At 45.1% G+C, this 18947-nt stretch overlaps 1 protein-coding gene across 2 annotated transcripts in view; it reads right to left on the bottom strand.

The window, feature by feature from the left end:
• The window catches only part of PARVB (parvin beta), a 533348-nt gene that overhangs the window by 359647 nt on the left and 154754 nt on the right, over positions 1-18947 (bottom strand). The window lies entirely within an intron of this gene.

Below are 18947 nucleotides of genomic sequence, written 5' to 3'. Positions count from 1 at the left end.
ACTTACTCATTCACATAGCATTCACCGACACACCCATACTCCATACACTTGCTCGATCATAGGCACACCCAGCACCCAACCATGAAAACACACACACCCAGCATCCAACCATGAACACACGCACACCCAGCATCCAACCATGAACACACGCACACCCAGCATCCAACCATACACATACGCACACCCAGCATCCAACCATACACACACACACACACACCCTTGATCTCCCCCCCCTTCAGCCCTGGTCCAAATTCTGCTAGTCTCCACCCACTGGCAGCCACATGAAAGCCTGTGGCGTCCCTTGGCACATGAACAGGAATCAAAAAGCAAGAGGGCTTCCTAGTTCCTCCATATGCGTGCAGGAGCCTGAGCACTGCCCCCGATCCTTTGAATGTGCAGGCAGGCTTGCGCCCACATGCACCTTCAAAGGGTCAGTCCCCGAGCCTGCATCGCCAATGGGCCATGCAAGGCTGGGGAAACAAAATGCTCCCAGCCTTGCATGGCACACTGAGCATGCCCACTGGGGAACAAAACTGTCAAGAGAAAATACAATTTCCCTTCGACAGATTAAGCCAGCCCATGAGTGCTTGCTCAGCCGAAGAAAGGTGCTGGGCAGTGCCCAGTTACTACAATGAGCTGGCTCGGCTCCTTCATAATGGGCGAGGGCACCGGCGTGTTGGCGCCCATTATGGACGAGCTATCACTGCTCGTCCAGGCCCCGTCCGCTGGAGCCACGCATTTGTTAAATGGTCTGTGGTTTACCAAAATCACAACACCCAAAGAAAATGTACTCTGTAAATGATAATCAACTGGGAAACTTTGTTCTTGTGTATAGCTATATAATTGTCAGTCTGCAATATTTGGATAAAAGCCTGGACATCATTGTTTTATAACAGGCTAGTTGTTATATGATAAATGACCTGTAATAAGAAAATGACATGCCACATGCTCTCTAATCTGATATTACATTTCAGTTGTGACATCACTACACCTGCTGCTGAAACCAAGCAGTAACAAGCTTTTCAAATTCCTTGCTTGTTAAATAATTTTAATCAACACTTGCAGCCATAAATTGAGAAGTAACTGTTTGGTAGAATATTTAAATTGTGCACTGCTGTAGTGAGCAATAAATCGGCATGTTATTACTTCTGCGGAAAATGAAAATGTTTTTTCCGAAGCATTTTATTCAACTGCTTAAACTATTTTTTTGAAACACATTGGGAACTGCATATTAGCTTTTTCTTTTAACCCAAAGATATTTCACATTATATGGATCAGCAAATGGAAGATCTCTTACGACAGGTCAAACAAGAGGCCAAGTATTAAAGAGGTTGACAGTGTATGGTGTATGCATTCTGAGGGTATTCACACTCCTACTCCCCTGGGATCCTCTTTGCAGGTGGCCAGGGAATCACTTTTGGATTCTGACCCCTGGGGATGGACAGGCGAGGGAGGATCACCTAGGAGGAGGATCCTTGGGGATTGAGAGTGGGATGCCTTCAGGTGAGACATGGTATCCCCCTTGTCAACCTACCTTGTCCTCCCCCGACCTGAGTTATTGAAGGTTAACTCTGCTTCTTCCCTCTCTTGAAACACCTGACTGTACTGGGAGGAGGTAGAGACAGCTGAGCGTAATGAACACCAGTTACTTTCACCACTTGGGCACTGGGCCAAGAAGATGGGGCAAAGGTATGAAGGTCAGTCATGGTCTCTTAATAAAAGTCAGGCAGAATTGAATGATGGAATACACCTGTAGCCAATTGAAGGACCACAGGTGTAAAAAAGGCAAAGCCATGAGGGAGGAAAAGAGACCTGGGGAACTTGGACAGAGAACAATGTACAACCCAGGGAATCCGGAGGCAGCTCTGGTGGGACCAGAGGACAAGACGGGATGCCAGCCATCATCCCCAAACCAAGGGAGGCATCCTGTATGCAGAATCAAGTCGACCATGTGAAGTGAGAGCAAAAGGACGCTGTGCCCAGTCTCGTAGAGGCATGGACGCCGCCTATGCTGACCAAGCTCCTATTCCCACACGAGCAGGGATCACAGAATCAGCAACCAGAAGGAGGAAGGAACGCAGCTGGGACAGCCGGAGGAAGACTCTTGCAACCGTGGAGTGCTAGGAGGTTACCTAGAGACCAGGGCGAGAACAACAGTACAATTACTAATATTTAATGCCAAATCGAATGAAAATAGCAAACTTCTAATATTGAATACCGAACTGAAGGAAAATAACAAATAAGCTAAACTGAATGAAAATAGCAAACAGGCCAATATCAAGCTGATGTTTAATCATGTACTAAAAGAAAATAGGAAAGTGAATGAAGAACTCTAACTGCAGAGTTGAAATCGAGTCTGAGAAACTATTTGGCTTTGAAGCCGACTTTGTGAAACCACTTGTTTTGTTGAATATGGAAATGCTCAGAGGGAACTCAAGATTCCTGGTTGCATGACCTGTAATGGGTGGATCGTGTGGTCCAACAACTGCGGCAAGACTGGAGAACCCATATATACTAAAAAGGAAACCTACGATTGTGTCAAAAGGAAAACTTCTATGATACATATCAGGCTTGGGGAAAGGAACCACGAGCTGTGAAGAATTATTGGAACTCAATTCAAGGATACACTTCAAGGTACTTTCTTTTGCTTCTGAACTTGGCGAAGGGAAGCCTGAGATTTCCTGCCATGAAACTAGATTGAACCCCGGGAATGGCATTCTGACATTTAAAAGATGTGGAACTATATTACCCTAAGCCCAAGAGAAGGGAATTTGAACACTGTGATGAACTCGTTAACATTTGGGAAAAGCTGAACAATAAGCATGAGCTGGAAAAAGCTCAAAACCTTTTTGGAACACTGTTTAATGTATGGTTGACATCCCTACATATTGTTCTGATGTTAGTTGCGAGGATAAGCATAGGTTTTGGACACAGACAGATTTTTAAGTTGAACCTACTGACACAGACTATCCTTAGTTTCTTTAGGTAGGGACATCCCACCTTAGTATAGGGCAGATTAGGCCTTACCTAGTTAATAAAAGGTATTTGTATTACATTGAATTGGTTGTCTGTCTCCTTCCCTGATGTCAACCTCACAATGGCTATGTATTAGAAATTAAATACCCCCAACCATACGTAAAAAGGATATTGCAAGTCCCCTCAGAGTTCCATGATTTCCACCCGCTCTGCAGTCCTAACTTAGCCGACTCATCTGAGTACTTTGCATCGTTTGAGAACGCTGGAAGGCAGACATGCCCCAAATGGGATGGAAAGCATGTAATAGACCGAAGGTGGAGGTCTGGTGGAGCGATTTACACAAATGGGCCAAGGCTGAAACGGCAGTATGGAATCAGGCAGCAAGTAGGAGAGGGGGGGAAACAAGTACCCCGACGGCCTGGAAACACTTAGTGGCCACACTGTTTGGGTCCACCCAAGATTGCTTAAGCGACGATGACACCTCTGAGAATACAGATGAGGAGGTTCCCCCAGAGGACAGGAAGATAGTGCGCGAAGTGGAGTAAGCTCGGATTTGGGGGAGGGAAAGGGGTAAGCAGCAAATACCTAAATGATACGTACATGATGCCAAAGTATGAAGGCAAGTATTGCTGGATTTGTTGAAATGTTGATTGTTGTAAAAAACAATAAAAATGGTTTACAAAAATTAAAACATTTTAAAAAACTATGCTGATGTTACCCAAGTCCTACTCCCACTCTCCGGTAACTACGAAACAGACGCCATGGCCAGCAACTCAGTCTACTCCACTATCCAGGCCTGGATGGCAGCCAATTGGCTGTCTCAATGGCAACAAAATAGAAATCCTCCTGGTAGGTCTGCAGGAAAAAATAAAAAAAAACACAAACAATAGCCAATACACTACCTTCACCATCGAAAACATTCAGAGCGTAGTCTCCTCGTCTGTCAACACCTTGTGAGCCTACCTAGATTCCAACCGCTGTATGTCTCGCCAAGTTAGCACGATCACTTCCTCAGCGGCTTACGCCACTAAGCTGATTAACACAGCCAAACCATTCCTGTCCACTGAAAACTGCCCACGGTTGCCAGAGCGATAATAGGTTCAAGACTTGGACTACTGTAATGTCGTCTTCACAGGAACCTCCGTAAAAAACCTAATGAATCTCCAAATAATTCAAAACAATGCACTTTGAGCTGCCCTTAACAATCACAAAAGATAACACATCTTGGCAGCAAGACGGGAGGCCCAATGGCTCCCCATCAAATAACGAGTCTCTCAAAAACCTAACCATCACACACAAGTGCATCACTCACACAGCCCCCCCCTACCTTTCCTCTAAAATAATCAGAGCAAGCCTGTCCCGCCCCACCAGAACTCCATATTCCCTCCAACTCATTATCCCCAGAGTCATACGTGCTAGAGCAAGCAGTGCCAGCTTCCCCTTCATTGCTGCCAGGCAATCGAACTCCCTGCCACTTACCCTCAGGAACGAACCATACCACCCTGCATTCCACAAATCCAGTAACCTCCACTCACATGCTTCTCTTTAGTCATGCATACTCACGTTCTCTGTAACCTAACAAACTGTGTACACTTCACATGATGTATGTACCACTGTAACTAAGCTTGTATAACCTTTGCTCACACTTCTTTCTTAGTCAGGTGTGCTCACATTCCCTGTAACCAAATGTATGTCTAACCAACCCATATGTATGCATAACATTAAGCAACTCACCTACCACTGTAACAGCGCCGCAATGCCCACGTGCTGTTGTGCACTATATAAATAATGAAAAATAAAAAAAATGAATGAGATCGTAACCATTTTTTTTTGTAGTGTACTTAGGAACAATGCTATGTGATGTCACTTCTTGTTTTGTCACAGGCTGAAAGGTTGTGTTCCATCGTTTCCCGCGATTTCACTTCGGGGTGGGGTCAAATTACATCACTTCCTGTGATGTCATCAGAGGTCAGGGGCCGTGTGAGGTCACTTCCACTACACTTGGCATTTTGGTGAAATGGCACAATATACAAATGCACAATGTGGAAAACCAAGATAAATTAATAAATGTGGCCCCACTCCACCAACCATCTGAAAAATAATTAAAAAAAAGCTCACCAATAACAAGGTCCCCTGTTAAACATGACATAGCTCAGCAAACAAAGAAGGACAGATGGCGGAAGTGATATATTGTCAAGTCAGGTGGCTGCCTGCAGTGCATGGGCTGCTCGTCTATTACCCTTTGGAGATGAAGGTCGTTAGGGATTTGCTACAAAAAGTATATTTGAGCAATTCATGTTTTCCAGTAAAACATCCTTGCACAGTTTTCCCATAGTAAAGAATTACCATAATTTAGCAGATTTTATTTGCGGTTAAAAAGGGCTGAGGTTGAAATTAAATGCCACTCACCTCACAGCACCATTTATCCGGTTAGTATAACATAGGTTATGTTAAATTAAAAAGGAGTGTGAGAGCCCCTTTACTGAGAACTAACATGGGTCAAATACCCTGCTCTATGGGATTTCGCCCACTCAAGGGGGTCGTTGCAGCTCACTGCACCCTTCACAGAGGAGAAATATCCATTTGCATATCAGTCTGATCCCACCACCAAGGGCAGTCCAGCACCGGGCTTCTAGGCAAGAAATTCCATAGAGCAGGGATTTGACCCATGTTCCTTTTTCAGTAGAGGGGCTCCCACACTCACTTGTTAAATCGTTTAGGTTAACAAGCTTTTATATTGTGGCCATCACCCCCATAGGGGTTTCACGGCCCAGAAACTTGTCCAGATATTGGCATATTTTGCCTAGGATAAGGGTAAACCAGCCCATGGTCTGTGGAAGTGTGACAAAATGATTTCTGCACTGCCAGCAGTGGCTAAACAGCCTACTCAGCCTTCACACTTATTCAAACAAGAGTGATCCCGATCATCATGATGAAACCGGCACAGTAAGATCACCATCCTCTGCCTTTTGTGGCAACGTGGGCCGAGGGAAGTCTATACACTCTCACTAGGGGTGTAAATGTGATCCAGTAGCAACCAAAACAGAAAAGTATAAAAGAGTACAAATTTAAGGGAATGTCCAAATAAGGTTCCATAAATATATATATATATATATATATATATATATATATATATATATAAAATGTTAATTAAAAACGCCATCTGTAAAAATAACTAAATCGAAAAACACTAGACAAAACCCACCCGTGTGGAAATAATGCAGAATATGCAGAGATGGAAAGATGCACTCTGGGTAATGAAACAGGGGGCATAAAAGGCAACCATCAAGTTTGTAAAGGAGATGTTCTTAGTGTGATAAAGGGATTAACTATGGCATAGATAGACTCTGGGGCTCAAGGTGGACCATGGGAGCAGTTATCAAACAATAATCCCTTTTGCAGATCTTGGCATTTCGACAGCATGTACCCAGGCTTCTCAGTACGGTTTGTGTGGTTGAAAACAGGCTTGAAGGCAGCAGTCATATTGTCCCATGAAGGGATCAGATGCAGAGCTGGGGTCGAGCTGAAGTTCATTGCGGTTTGAAGCAGTGTTCGAAGAAGTGCAGATCGTGAGAGCCACAAGGGTCGGTTCGAACGTCGGTTTGATGGCAAAAATGCAGATAACTGGTTGCGCATTTAGAGCTGGGCGGTTCGATGCAAGGCGTGTGGATGAGGGCCACCAGGGATGTTTCGACTGTTGAAGATCCGCAACAAATATGCGGGTGGTTCGAAAGGCTGTTCCAAGGTGTGAGTGCAATGATAGACTTCAAGTTTGAGCCGGGGCAATGAAGTGGTCGGGTGGTGCGATGCAACGGCTTGAACATCGGAAAAGTGACAAATGTAGCTCTGGGGAGTATGGGTAACTCGACGTGTCAAACTTGCTCGAATCACATCTTGCAGCCGTTCAATGGCAAAAACACAGGAATCCTAGCTGTCTTGGCTTATGGGTGCGTCAAGTCCCTCTCCAGAGTCTGGGGTACAAGTATAGTCCTTCCCAGACTCCCAAACTCAGGGAATGCTTGAGCACACTTTTATGGGCCCTTCCACATGGTGATGTGCTGGGCAGCAGTGTGGCTGTGAGAGATGCAGGTCTTGCTCTAGCAGCAGGTCACCCCAAATGTTCCCTAAAGATGGGCATGGAACATATCATGCCTGTGGCATGGACACTTCGTTTTCATGTCACTGCTGCAGGGTTTTGGGAAAAAAACTCTCCAAAAAGGAGGTCCAATGAATTCTTCCTCCGGCATTTGTTCATGGGTAAATCCGAGGAGTGGGAGACGACTCCTTTTAAAAGCAAATGCCCACAGGTGATTGGGCAAAAGCAAGCCTGATTGAAGAGGTACAATCCCTGATCTTGAGGCAAGTGGTATTTGCCTTCTGACATCATACCCAAAGTGGCAGCCAGAAGGAAAGCTAGATAGATAGAAACAAGATGTTGGAATCTTCTGCCAGCTATGCTTAGCTCCCTCCATCTACACTAACTTAGCCCCCTTCCCTTGTCAATAGCATCAAAAGGCACTTTTGGTATGCAGCACCCTGGTGTGAGGACAGTCTTTTTGCATGGGTATTCCCTTCAGTTCTGGTTTGCCATGAAAGCTCCTGCTTGGAGGCTTTCCTGGCAGATAGAACTGTCACCAGACCTCACAAAAGATAAAAAGGAGAGGCACAGCCATTCAGCATCCTGTCCTCAAGTGGCAGGGCCAGGCCCATCTGACGAAAATACGCTTAACCCTTACACAGCCGAGCTGGGCTCACAGTGCTGACACGTGTGTGTATCAATTTAATGTGTCTTAAATAAATATGAGAGAACTAGCCACCATACCTTAAATTCAGGTACGTTTTTTATTTAAAGTTTATAACGGCCACCTGGATAGTGCCTCTCAGTTATGTGGTTTGGGAACAGAGGGGCATGTCTTAAATGCAGCCCCTGTGCTGAAGGGACTTGGCTGTCACTGCAGCTGTCAACAGGGCACCTGCGACACTGGAGAGCAGGTGCTACAAATCAGGACACTGATTCAGAAGGGCACAGGTGTACACTATGCTTTTGGCATGGAGTTGACTGAAAGGAGGGCATGATTAGCTGGCCACAGTTTATTAGATGGAATTACCTGCATCATTTTATTAATTCATAAAAAATAAAAAATATCAGGGCTTTTTTCACCCTTGACAAATGGCAATTCCTCACAGGGGGGAAGCAAAGGGGAAAAGGTGAGAGGGTCAAATAAGTAGGAGCAGGATAGGAACAAACGGGCAAACAATTGCATGCATCATTAACTGCTTACACACTTAGAAATGTCACAACTTTTCATAGCATAAAATGTTTTGCACCTCCTTTTGAGAAATCCTGCAATGTTGCACACCCCCGATTTGAAGGCGGCATCCAGTGAAAAACAAATACGAGGTAGGTTTACTCACCATAGACGAAGTCAGCTTGTGCTGGTCCAAAACATCTCGAGAGACAAAACTTGCAGACCACTGTAGATAGTCGATAAAGCAGCAGGCCAGGATTTACAATAGCCATGAATGCCCAGGACAGAATACAAGTAAAGCAGGATTGCCCTGTTCCGGTCCCCAAATTAAAGAAGGGAGTAAATGCCAAAGAACAAAAGTAATGTGTAGGCAGATTTCACCACGTTTTGTCACTCGATTCTAAGTTATCCGACAGCGGCTGCTTTTGCCGCGGGCAGAATGTTCGCATGAGAAAGGTGCGAACTACCAAATGTTTGCACCTTTCTCATGCAAACACGCTAACATACTACGGGGGCTGCAGGGGTGTCCCCCGCAACACCCCACTCACTATGCCACACAGTATAGTGAGCAGGGTGTTGCAGGGGACACCCCCGCAGTTTTTTTTTAATCTTTTTTTTTTTAACTTACCTCCAATGCTACCACCAAAGGTTCAAACTTTTGGTGTTCGAACCTTGGTGGTTGCATTTTTCGGTCGTTTTGCACGGTCGGAACTTTCTTTCAGTCCGATCATACAAAACCTGGTCACTCGCATTGCTTGCTCATGTAATGCTATCTTGCATTTGTATAGCACCTATTGCCATAGGTTATGGCACCAAAGCACTTTATGCCTGTCCGAGGCAAAGGACGAGTATGATCGAGCATTCAGCAGTAGTAGGGAGGAGCAAAGTTGGGTAGATATTTGGGATGAGGGATAAACAAGATGCCCTGCAAGGAAATGGAAGGGAAAGGTGGAGGATCCATGTGTACAATTGTACCAAATGTATTGTGGGACTCGAACTGAATTCTATGGGAGTGGCGTGGAAAGCAGATACAGCTGGAGAAAGGTGTTTACTGCACCAGGTATACGTCTGTAACATACTAATCTCATGGTGAGTCAAGGCATGTTGAAGCCATGCTCAAGAAGACTCAGACAGCAAAGCCCTTCTTCTTACTTCCTTCCCTAGGCCACCAGCAAACATTTGGAAGGGGTATGTCTGAAATCCAAATTAGCCACGTTTGAAAAAAGCTCTCTGAAAAGCAAGCAAAACAACATTGATTTCCTTTTCTGTTTGTTTTGGGGCTTCCCATTTATGTCATGGTAACCAAAAGGATTTTTGTTACCAAAACCCTAGGCGTGTGCTTCTCTGCAAGGTGCTTAAGGACACAAGCCGGTCTATTGCTCTGCAGTGGTCAGACTCAGCCTTCCATAGTGTCTTAGTGCGCAAAGGAATGGTGAAGCCTTCGGTTTTGCTTAAGTCACCCAGAGTGCGACTAGTAAGCCCAGATGCGGGAGACCTAAGCTACACCTCACTTGCTTGTGGTCCTGTCCCTAAGGGATGTACCCAAGCAGTTTGGGCTGGACTGCCCCGTTTGGGGTGCAACCAAGTTTTGTGTAATGGTTTGGGGCTGGGGAGGTTAGCAAGAGCAATTGGCAGACCCTCCAGCCCTCTCCGCTTCCATTTTACCCAGGTACTCACATACGTCAATGAGCATCATAATTTCTCAACCACTAGCATGATGCACTCTAGTACAGAAATTAGGCAGCAGGTATTTCATTCTGATGCCAGGTGCTGAAATCAAAAGCCCAGGCATTAATCATTCTCACCTAGAGAGACAAGATCAGGGCAATGAGACCAGCTGACAGTCAATGAGCTGGGGCGGAAATGCGCAGAGCGGACTTCACCGCTACCACGCAGAACCAGCACTACCTGGAGGCTGGACCACAAAGCGTACGTGGTGGGTGAGCAGCCTGCAGAACTTCACGGAGTCCAGGAACGCCAACCAAAACAGGTTTTCTGCTCGGAAGGAGAAGAGACACCGGCAAGCCCACGAGAAGGTTGCCGCCAGAGGAAACTAGAGAAAGCACCTACAAGGCCACGAGAATGCTGCAACCAGCGAACATCGGGAAGAAGCCCGACGCAAGTGATTCTACAGACACCAGAGCCACTGACCCTCCCTGAAGGGAGCATTGTTGAGAGCCAGGTACGTGGTTTGGACTTGAGAAAGGGAGGTGGGCTGTAGAGCTCTGCAGTGAACACAGGGAAATACAAAACCAGCTGATATGTAAGGAAGGCAAACCTTATGAGAATGCTAGTCGACAAACCAATAAAAGCCAAAACAAAGATAGACAAGACAGAGTAAACTTGGGGAAGTACCGAGCAAGAAGTAAGCCAAGGGGCTAGAGGGCCCAGTGAAGGTCTAAAGCAACCAAACCAAGATAAAGGATACTGAGGTGGGCCAGGAGGTCCATGGGAGAAAGTTAATTAAACCACAGAGACCGATTACAATCCTAAGAGAAGGTGCGATAGCCCTGGAGAGGCAGTTATCAAGTTATTACCCAAGAGCGTGGAAAGGAATGAGAAAAGTAACCTTTTTTCTGCTTCAGAAAAACTTCCAAGTTTGGAGGATTGAAAGCAAAACCAATTCATTGGAAAAAGGCTTGAGAAGTGAATCGTGCTACCAAACTGAGTGACTTATCAGGATCTGTTGGCAGCACCCAAATACTGACAATTGTGACAAACTTATTTTCAAGATCTGTTATTTTGGTACAAGAGACTGGTGGCAAAGGCTAATTACAGAGAACAGTGATGAACATTTATTTTCACTGAACATTTATTTTTCAAGAACTGCTAAGCAAGTAGGGGATCAGCTACAAGATCCTAAGTCTACAAGGCATTTACTTTAGGTCTTCTAATTTGTATACAGTGGTAGGACCAGTTAGTTGGATTAGGTTTTGGAATGAGGACAGACATTTTATGTTGACTAAAGATCCTGACATCACCTTAAGTCCTTCAGTTGTAAATAGGGAACATCATTGTAGCAATAGGGGCAGGTAAGGTAGGTTTTTCCTTTAAGTTAGTAAAGATCTTCTGTTTAAACCATGTACAGGTGGTCTGACTTTTACTTCTGGCTCGCCACAATACACACACGGTTGTCACAGATAAGGCCAGTTAGCATAGGAGACCAAGATTCCATTATACACAGTTAGCAAATCATGGCTACATTTTATTGGGTTGAATTGGCACACTAGTGTCATAGTTCAATATGGCCAGTTGGTAATACACTACAAGAATCCAGAATGCCCAGTCAGCCTAGAGTGAAAACTCATTCTGCCAAATCAGTATAGTAAGTGCAGATACGTATGCCCCTTTAGAATACATCTGCCAAATTGTAGGCCCACTTAAAAACAAGTTCCATATTAAATTATGCCTAGTTAGCACAGTAAGAGCAGTTTAGATTATGCAATTTTACCACAACTGTGTCAGATTCCATAATGTTAAAATCATACGGCAGTGTCAAGTGCGATTATGGCCATTCAGTGCTGCATTGGCACATTCCAGTATGCCCAATTATCAATGACAAGTTCCATTATCTCCAACTGGCACATCACACACTTCTATCATTATGCCCAGTAAGTATAAAAATTACAAATTTCAATCTGACCATTTAGCACAATAAGGCCACAATTCATTATGCCCACTTAGAAAAGTAAGATACATTAAAAAAAACAATAGATTATCCAACAAACGCTGGTGCACTACTCTCAGCCGGAATGAGTATGTTTTGAGAAAGTCATCTGTCAAAAACAGCTACTCACTATTTGTAAGTGTCTACAATACTTTGGATTTATTATTTGTAATTCTATTGCATATTTTTTCTAATATTGGGTAATTTGTTTTATGTTTGTTGGAATAAAGAGATTCAAAATAGCTCTAAATTAATTGTTTTGAACTTGTTGTGATACTTGAATCCGAGCTCCTCAAGTGTATGTAAAGGATATTACAAGTTAACTCCTGGATTCAGCAACCTTGTAACAGCCGAGGCTGCAGAACAAGTCCCTTTTTTATGGTCAAAGTACATCTTAGTGGCTTGCATTACCCTTCTGACTGTAGGAGGAATGACCCAAAATCCGAACCATAAAAGCAATTCCAAATTGGCCAAACAATCAATGCACCTTTTGCAAGGAAACCAAAATTTGATTACATGCAAAAGTATCAAACAGTCCCATAGAACCGAACCAACGCGGAGCTTGCCCCACCCAAAGAAGTTAGATCTTTTATAGCAGAAAACTGCAGCTAACAGAACTATGCATAAACACAATTACAACATGATCCTGCATTCCCCATTGGCTAACACCTATACACAATTCTAATCATCCCCTATAGTCCATTAACCTATTGTAACACATTAACTAAACACACTGCCCTAAACACAGGACCTACTACATTGTCACTATGAAACTTGGTAGTTGATTAATTACCAGTGTGAAGGCTTCATGAAGCAAGACACAGACAACAGATTCAAAGTTCAAACAAAAGGTTTATTAACTTAAATGTCAGGATGGTGGGAGGCCTAACTTGCCCTATGCCAAGGTGAGATTTCCCCTACCTAAAGAAACTAAGGACAGTCAGGGTCTGTAAGTTCAACTTAAACATCTGTCTGTGTCCAAAACCTACACTTGCCCTCACAACTAAACAATGTGTAAGGAGGTCAGCAACCAACGAAAAAGTGTTCCAAATAAAGTTCTGAGCTTCGTCCAGCTCTAGTCTTACTTTCCAGCTCCCCTTCCCTAAGTTCAAAGCAGTTCCAAAAAGCCTTGGGGTTCCCTTCCCCAAGGCTACAACACAGTTCCAAATGTCTTGGGGTTCTCTTACCCAAGAAGTCAGTTATTACGGCTTGCCAATGTACAATCAGTCCAAGTTTCTTAATTCTCACGACCAGTTCCAGGTCACCTTTGTAATCCTTCATGTTCAGTTGGTAAAGATTGCCAACTTTCACATTCACTTCAGCAATCCTGGTCACAAGTGAATATTCTTTATATGGACTTTCCTTGGCTTTTCCAGCCAGGGTATCCTCTGTCTAGGCGCAGTTGTTGGACCATACGCTCCACCCATTACAGGTCACCCCGTCAGACATCGCTATTCCCTATGGATAAAAAGGAAACTACAAATATGCACTATTCATCCTTCTTCCAACATGGTGTCAAATGGGTCCTCAATTCCCATTCACCTTGCTGGGTCTAATTGTTTCCATCATGGCTGCCATTTGCTCCGCCCATCCATCTGTTTAAAAACCCTCTGGAGTTCATTCGGCGCGTTGCTACAACTTTAACTATGTGCTACACTGAAGGAAATTACTTAATGAGTTCAATTTTCTTCCTTCCTTCCCTTTTAATCCTTCCCGCCTTCCTGGTGTCTTTATTCCGCTACTTCCTTTGTTCATTTTCGCTCTGTGAGTTCAACCGCTTTGCAATTTCTACTGTTGCGGTTATTTATGAACACGTTCGTAATTTCTGCTGAATCAAAACGCTGAAACTACTCATTTGAATGTTTCTCTTCCGCCTTTTGCAATTTCAACGGCAGAGATTATCTAGGCAACACATTCCTCGTGCCCTCTGAATTGAAATGTTGGAACTGCCAAAACCTCAGAAGGCTCTACTCGCCACCGCTCATTGAATTTACTGCGTTTTGATGCTACTCAACACGTTCATCACTTCTATAGATTCAAAACACTACTATAGTTTTACCCCGGTAAGCTTATTACGCCACAAACTCTCCTCTAGCCTGCCCTTTAAGGGTTAGTGTCCCCCAATAGTGCCATCAACTTTATAAAGTTACCGTGCACCTCGGATTAACAATCTGTCCTTTCTTTCTCCATTTACTATGTTTGCTTTCCTGGAATCTCATTGACAACCTAATTGGGATACATACGTTTCAACACTGAAAATTGACACAGTCTACTTTTGGATCTTCTTCTGCTTCCTATCCTTGGACATTTTGTCCAGTCTACTACAACATGTTTTTTCCCGCAGGAGGGTTTCCCGGGCCTTACCTCTGTCTCACAATCTCAGGGACAGGAGTGGAGTCAGGAAAGCTCCCTACTTTTCCACACAACAAAAAAAAACAACTGCTTTCCAACAGGTAAGGGTTCTGTAAACCAACCCAAGTCACACGTGATTTACCAATTGTATTTCTGTGCATAAAGTCCCAACACACCCAACCGATAACCCTAGGTTTCTTGTCCACACAGGTTTCTCTTTCACCACACCTGTGCTTTAGTTTGCATTCACTCTGAATTGTGCTTGCCAGTATTTTGGCTTTGCCACAGTGTGTTCTTCCACACAAATTACTCCGTGGTGATCATTCTCTTCCAACGCCTTGCTTTCACAAACTTCATAAGTGTTCATGACTTGCTTTTCAATTTATTTATAACTTGCTTCCCACTGTATTCATAACTTGTCATTCTTTACCTTTAAATGTTCATTACGTCTGTTTCACATCTGTTCTCATTTAATTCATTGACTTCTTAAAGCTTTTCTTCGGTTCGGTATTCAATAATGCTTGAATTGAATTGATATTTTATTTCTCTCGCGCTCAAACACAAGTGTTTCAGAGCGCGACAATGCAAGGGAGGGGAAAAGGGGAGAACAAAACAACGATCTTACTAGGCCCAGTGACACTGAGAACGCGCAAGTGCAAGTGGGTTCAGGGGGGAGAAGTGCAAGGAGGGGGGGAGAAGTGGAAAGTGCGGGGCGAAAGGAGAACAGAATAAATCATACTAAATAAATAATAAAAGCAACAAAAGTGGTAGTGAAGCCAGCAAGTGGCAAGTGCTGAGTATAAGGCAGCAGACTGGGTATGTCAGATAAGTGCAGGAAGAAAAAGGGGGTGCCTGTATGGGTACAGATACAGACCCCAGTGCAAGGGGTAACCCAGATGCAGTGCAGGAGGGTGGCAGGGTGAGCAGGAACCTGGGCCCGGAGGACAGATGGTGGCCAGGAGCACAGTGCCAGGAGAGAACAGATCAGCAGGGGACAGAGAGGGCGAAGGCAGAAACAAAGAGGAAGGTCTTGAGGTACTTTCCGAACCGGAGTTGGTTCTCCTCAAGTTTTAGAGTGGTAGGGAGGCTGTTCCACAGGGAGGCCCCAACCCAAGACAGATCTACCCCCAGCTCGTTTCTTTGAGAAACGACTGACCCTGAGGGAGTTAGAGGTAGGGGAGCGAAGAGCTCAAGAGGGGAGGTATTTGCAGAGGGATAGGTAAAGGTATTTTGGACCCAGGCCCCAGAAAGCCTTGTGGACAATGCAGAGGGTTTTGAATTTAATCCTTGCATCCACTACGAGCCAATGGAGAGATTTCAGAGCTGGAGATATACGATCCCAGGGCTTGAGGCCAAGGACAAGTCTTGCAGGCCTGTTCTGGATTAGTTGCAGAGGACGGGGAGTACAGGCAGGTAGGTTTAGAAAGAGGCTGTTACAATAGTCCAACCAAGAGAGAACCAGAGCTTGGGAGACAGTGAGCTTCTGGGGGGAAGGAGAGGAAGGGCAGAGTACCTCTGAGGCGGTGCAGTAGGAAGTTTGACTTTTTAGAGACATCAGAGATGTGGGCGGAAAAGGAAAGTGTGGAATCAAAGATGACCCCGAGGTTCTTAGCCTCGCAGGTTGGAGTAGCAGGAGGGCCAAGGGAGGCTGGCCAGAGAGTGAGGGGAGAGGATGGAGAAGGTGTGCCAAAGAGGAGGATCTCAGTCTTGCTGGCATTCAGACAAAGATCATTGGCGGAACACCAATCTTGAATGGCAGTAAGGCAATCAGAGATGAGAGAGTGAGGGGAGGTGGCTGAGCGTTCCTTTAATTTGGTATGCAATAATACATGCTTCTCTAAAGTTCCTGCACTTTAAAGTTCAGCGCTTGTTCATAGTATTAAAAAAACACCCCTTTATTTGGGTTCACTGTCACTTGCACATTTGTTTCCATTCAACCGGCATCACCATATACCTTGCAGTAGCCCAAGGAGCGTCCCAGTATGAGTGTTCCCTCCGATTCACTCACCGGTCCTGAGCAGCTGCTCTGGGCATTTCCACGCTTCTCGGCTCCACGCACACTTTTCTGCGTCTGCGAGCAGGGCTTGCCTGCTAGGAATTCCACTGTGGGTTGCCGGTAGGTCCACCTCTCACTCGCGGATTCTACCGGTAGCCTGCAGAACGAGAGTCCTCCGTGCCCCACAGTTCTGGCTGTGGGCACCAGGCAGAGGGTACTGTCAGCCTTGATCCTTTCATGGTCCGCTCGGGCCATGCTGTCACAGTTACTTTCCTGGCCTCCAGGTAAGACCCTCCTCCTCCGCCCCGTTCTTTGCAGGAATTCACCCCGCTCAGGTCAGTCTCTTCTAGTTGTTTCCCCTTCCTTGTCGTCAGCTCCACATTTTATGCACCAGTGACCTATTAACAGGTTGCAGGTGCGAGCCCTTTTGTATAATTGCCCGGCTACAATTACTGGTGTTCTCTGGACATGCCGGTCTCTCGTAATAGTTTCCAGGCCTCTTTCCTGTCTCAGTACCAGAGTGGCATGACTGAGGGGAAATAAAAGGAAGGCGCTGGCACCAACCTATAAAAAGGTAGGGCAAGGGTAAGATTTGCTCTCACAAGGGATAGGGGGATACCATGTCTTGCCTAAAGACATCCTCTTCCCAACCCCAAGGACCAACTACAAATGGGTACATGTGTCTTCTGCCGCGCCCAATGAGAACTGCTAGCACTAGGGCGGCGGCCAATCTATTTTTTTCGCAGTCAAAATCTCGTCGCCTCTCTAGCACGTATCACTTGTTTGCCGTTGTTCGCAGCGAGCAGCGTTCGCCCGCGGAGTACTTGGTCCATTACAAGACATTTAAATGCTCAGGCCTATTCTATGCTTCAGCCTTACAGCATTGAGTCAACAACTATCAGGTACGATGTTGCTGTATTTGCAAAATATCGTTATTTAGCAATTGCTTATAGGTACTTGTTCTAATAACTGCAGTACCTTTAATTGTCGTTCACCTCATTGGACGTTTTCTTCATATATGTATTTTGGTATAGGATCTATTGTGAGATCTCTCAACAGCCTAATGCTATATTACCACCCCTGTTCTCTTGGCCCAGGCACCACTGATACCATACTCCCTGTGCACAGCGCTACTCCACCTCCCCTCTGGCTTAATTCTCTTGCACAACTTGCTTGGTCGTGTTGGTAAACTGTCTGCTTAAACTGAATTAGCTGCCACTCAACTTGACGACTTACTCAATTGATTCATATGCAATTGCTATTCTGCTGCATCTAATTACCTTTGAAACTGTCTGATTGTCTGTTGAAGTCTGATTCATATGCAGCACCTACTATGTTGAAAAAGATTATCCCGCATCCGTGACCCACTTGATAGTACCTCCTCATCAGATGGTAGCTATCCTAGTATTAGAAAGCTAATCTTAAGGTAGCCAACTTTCTCTACAGTATGCAGGTGTCAACTATAATTATGTTCCCCTTCTGCATAATACCCCATTCCACCCCATGCACAAAAGGAAACTTCATAAAGATTGATGAAGGGCTAGGCAGATTGGGATGTCACCGCTACTACCCCAACCCCTGCCCTACCCCATTCCTCCCTTCACTACCCCCATTTCCCGCACTAACTGTACCCAAATTATATCCATGCTCCACTGTGAGCACTATACAGGATATACTTACTTCGAATGCTATATCCTCACCTCCCATTGTCATTAAGACGACTCCCCGCTGCCAGCAGCCTCATCCACCACCCTTCCTGACATTTCCAAGCGCAGCGAGAGACTATCCAGCAGACTACCGTCCATTAGGCACTCTGTAGCTAAATACAGCCACAAGGCCACTTGCACATTTCACACTGAATCCACTAACAACCACCTTGGGCGAAAAAACAAAACTAACGCCACAACTAAAAATATAGATGGCACTAGTCCTAGCCTACCCTTGAAGGGCTCACAGACCCAGCCCCACTAAAGGAGCATTACTGAATGTCAGCTCCCTTGTTGCTCACGCAACAGAGATTGCTAACATCATTTTGAATAACCACCTCGATTTCCTTGCAGTGACAGAAATCTGGCTGCACGATGCAGCAGGCCCCTCTATTGCCCTAGCTGTCCAGGACAATTATTCCATTATCAGAGCAGACAGACCCAAGGCTCACGCAGGAGGAATAGCCATTATTTTTAAATGCACTCTCAATAGAAGACCATCCACCCCCTCCTCACTGGCACTGTGCGAACATCTCTCAGTCAAATTCCAAACCTCGCCGAACAACACTATCACACTACACATTATCTGCAGGCCTCCAGGACCTCTTGGGTCTTTCGAAGAAGACATCACATCTCTAGCAGCCAACACCTCCAAACCCCTGGCGCAAAACATCATTCTAGGGGACTTCAACCTTGGTTACAAGGACACCAGTGACCCACACGCCATCTCTCTAGCCTCTGCATTATCAGAACAAGGCTATACCCAAATTAGCACTAAACCCCACCCATGAGAAAGGCAGGATACTTGATTGGGTAGCGGATCTAAACTGGAACATCATTCTATTAGATTCTACACCACTAGTGTGGTCAGACCACCACCTCAACACCCTAGAAATGAACATCACTAACCGGAAAAGGAAAAGCCCATTATTGCTCCTCCTTGTCTCACAAGGAATAAACGTAACATCACAGCAGAGACCTTAGCTCCTTTGGTAGTCCCT

The sequence above is a fragment of the Ambystoma mexicanum genome, chromosome 12 (genome assembly GCF_040938575.1).
Source record: "Ambystoma mexicanum isolate Mex_15411 chromosome 12, UKY_AmexF1_1, whole genome shotgun sequence".
NCBI lineage: Eukaryota > Metazoa > Chordata > Amphibia > Caudata > Ambystomatidae > Ambystoma > Ambystoma mexicanum.
This window is presented reverse-complemented; position numbering and strand designations above follow the sequence as displayed.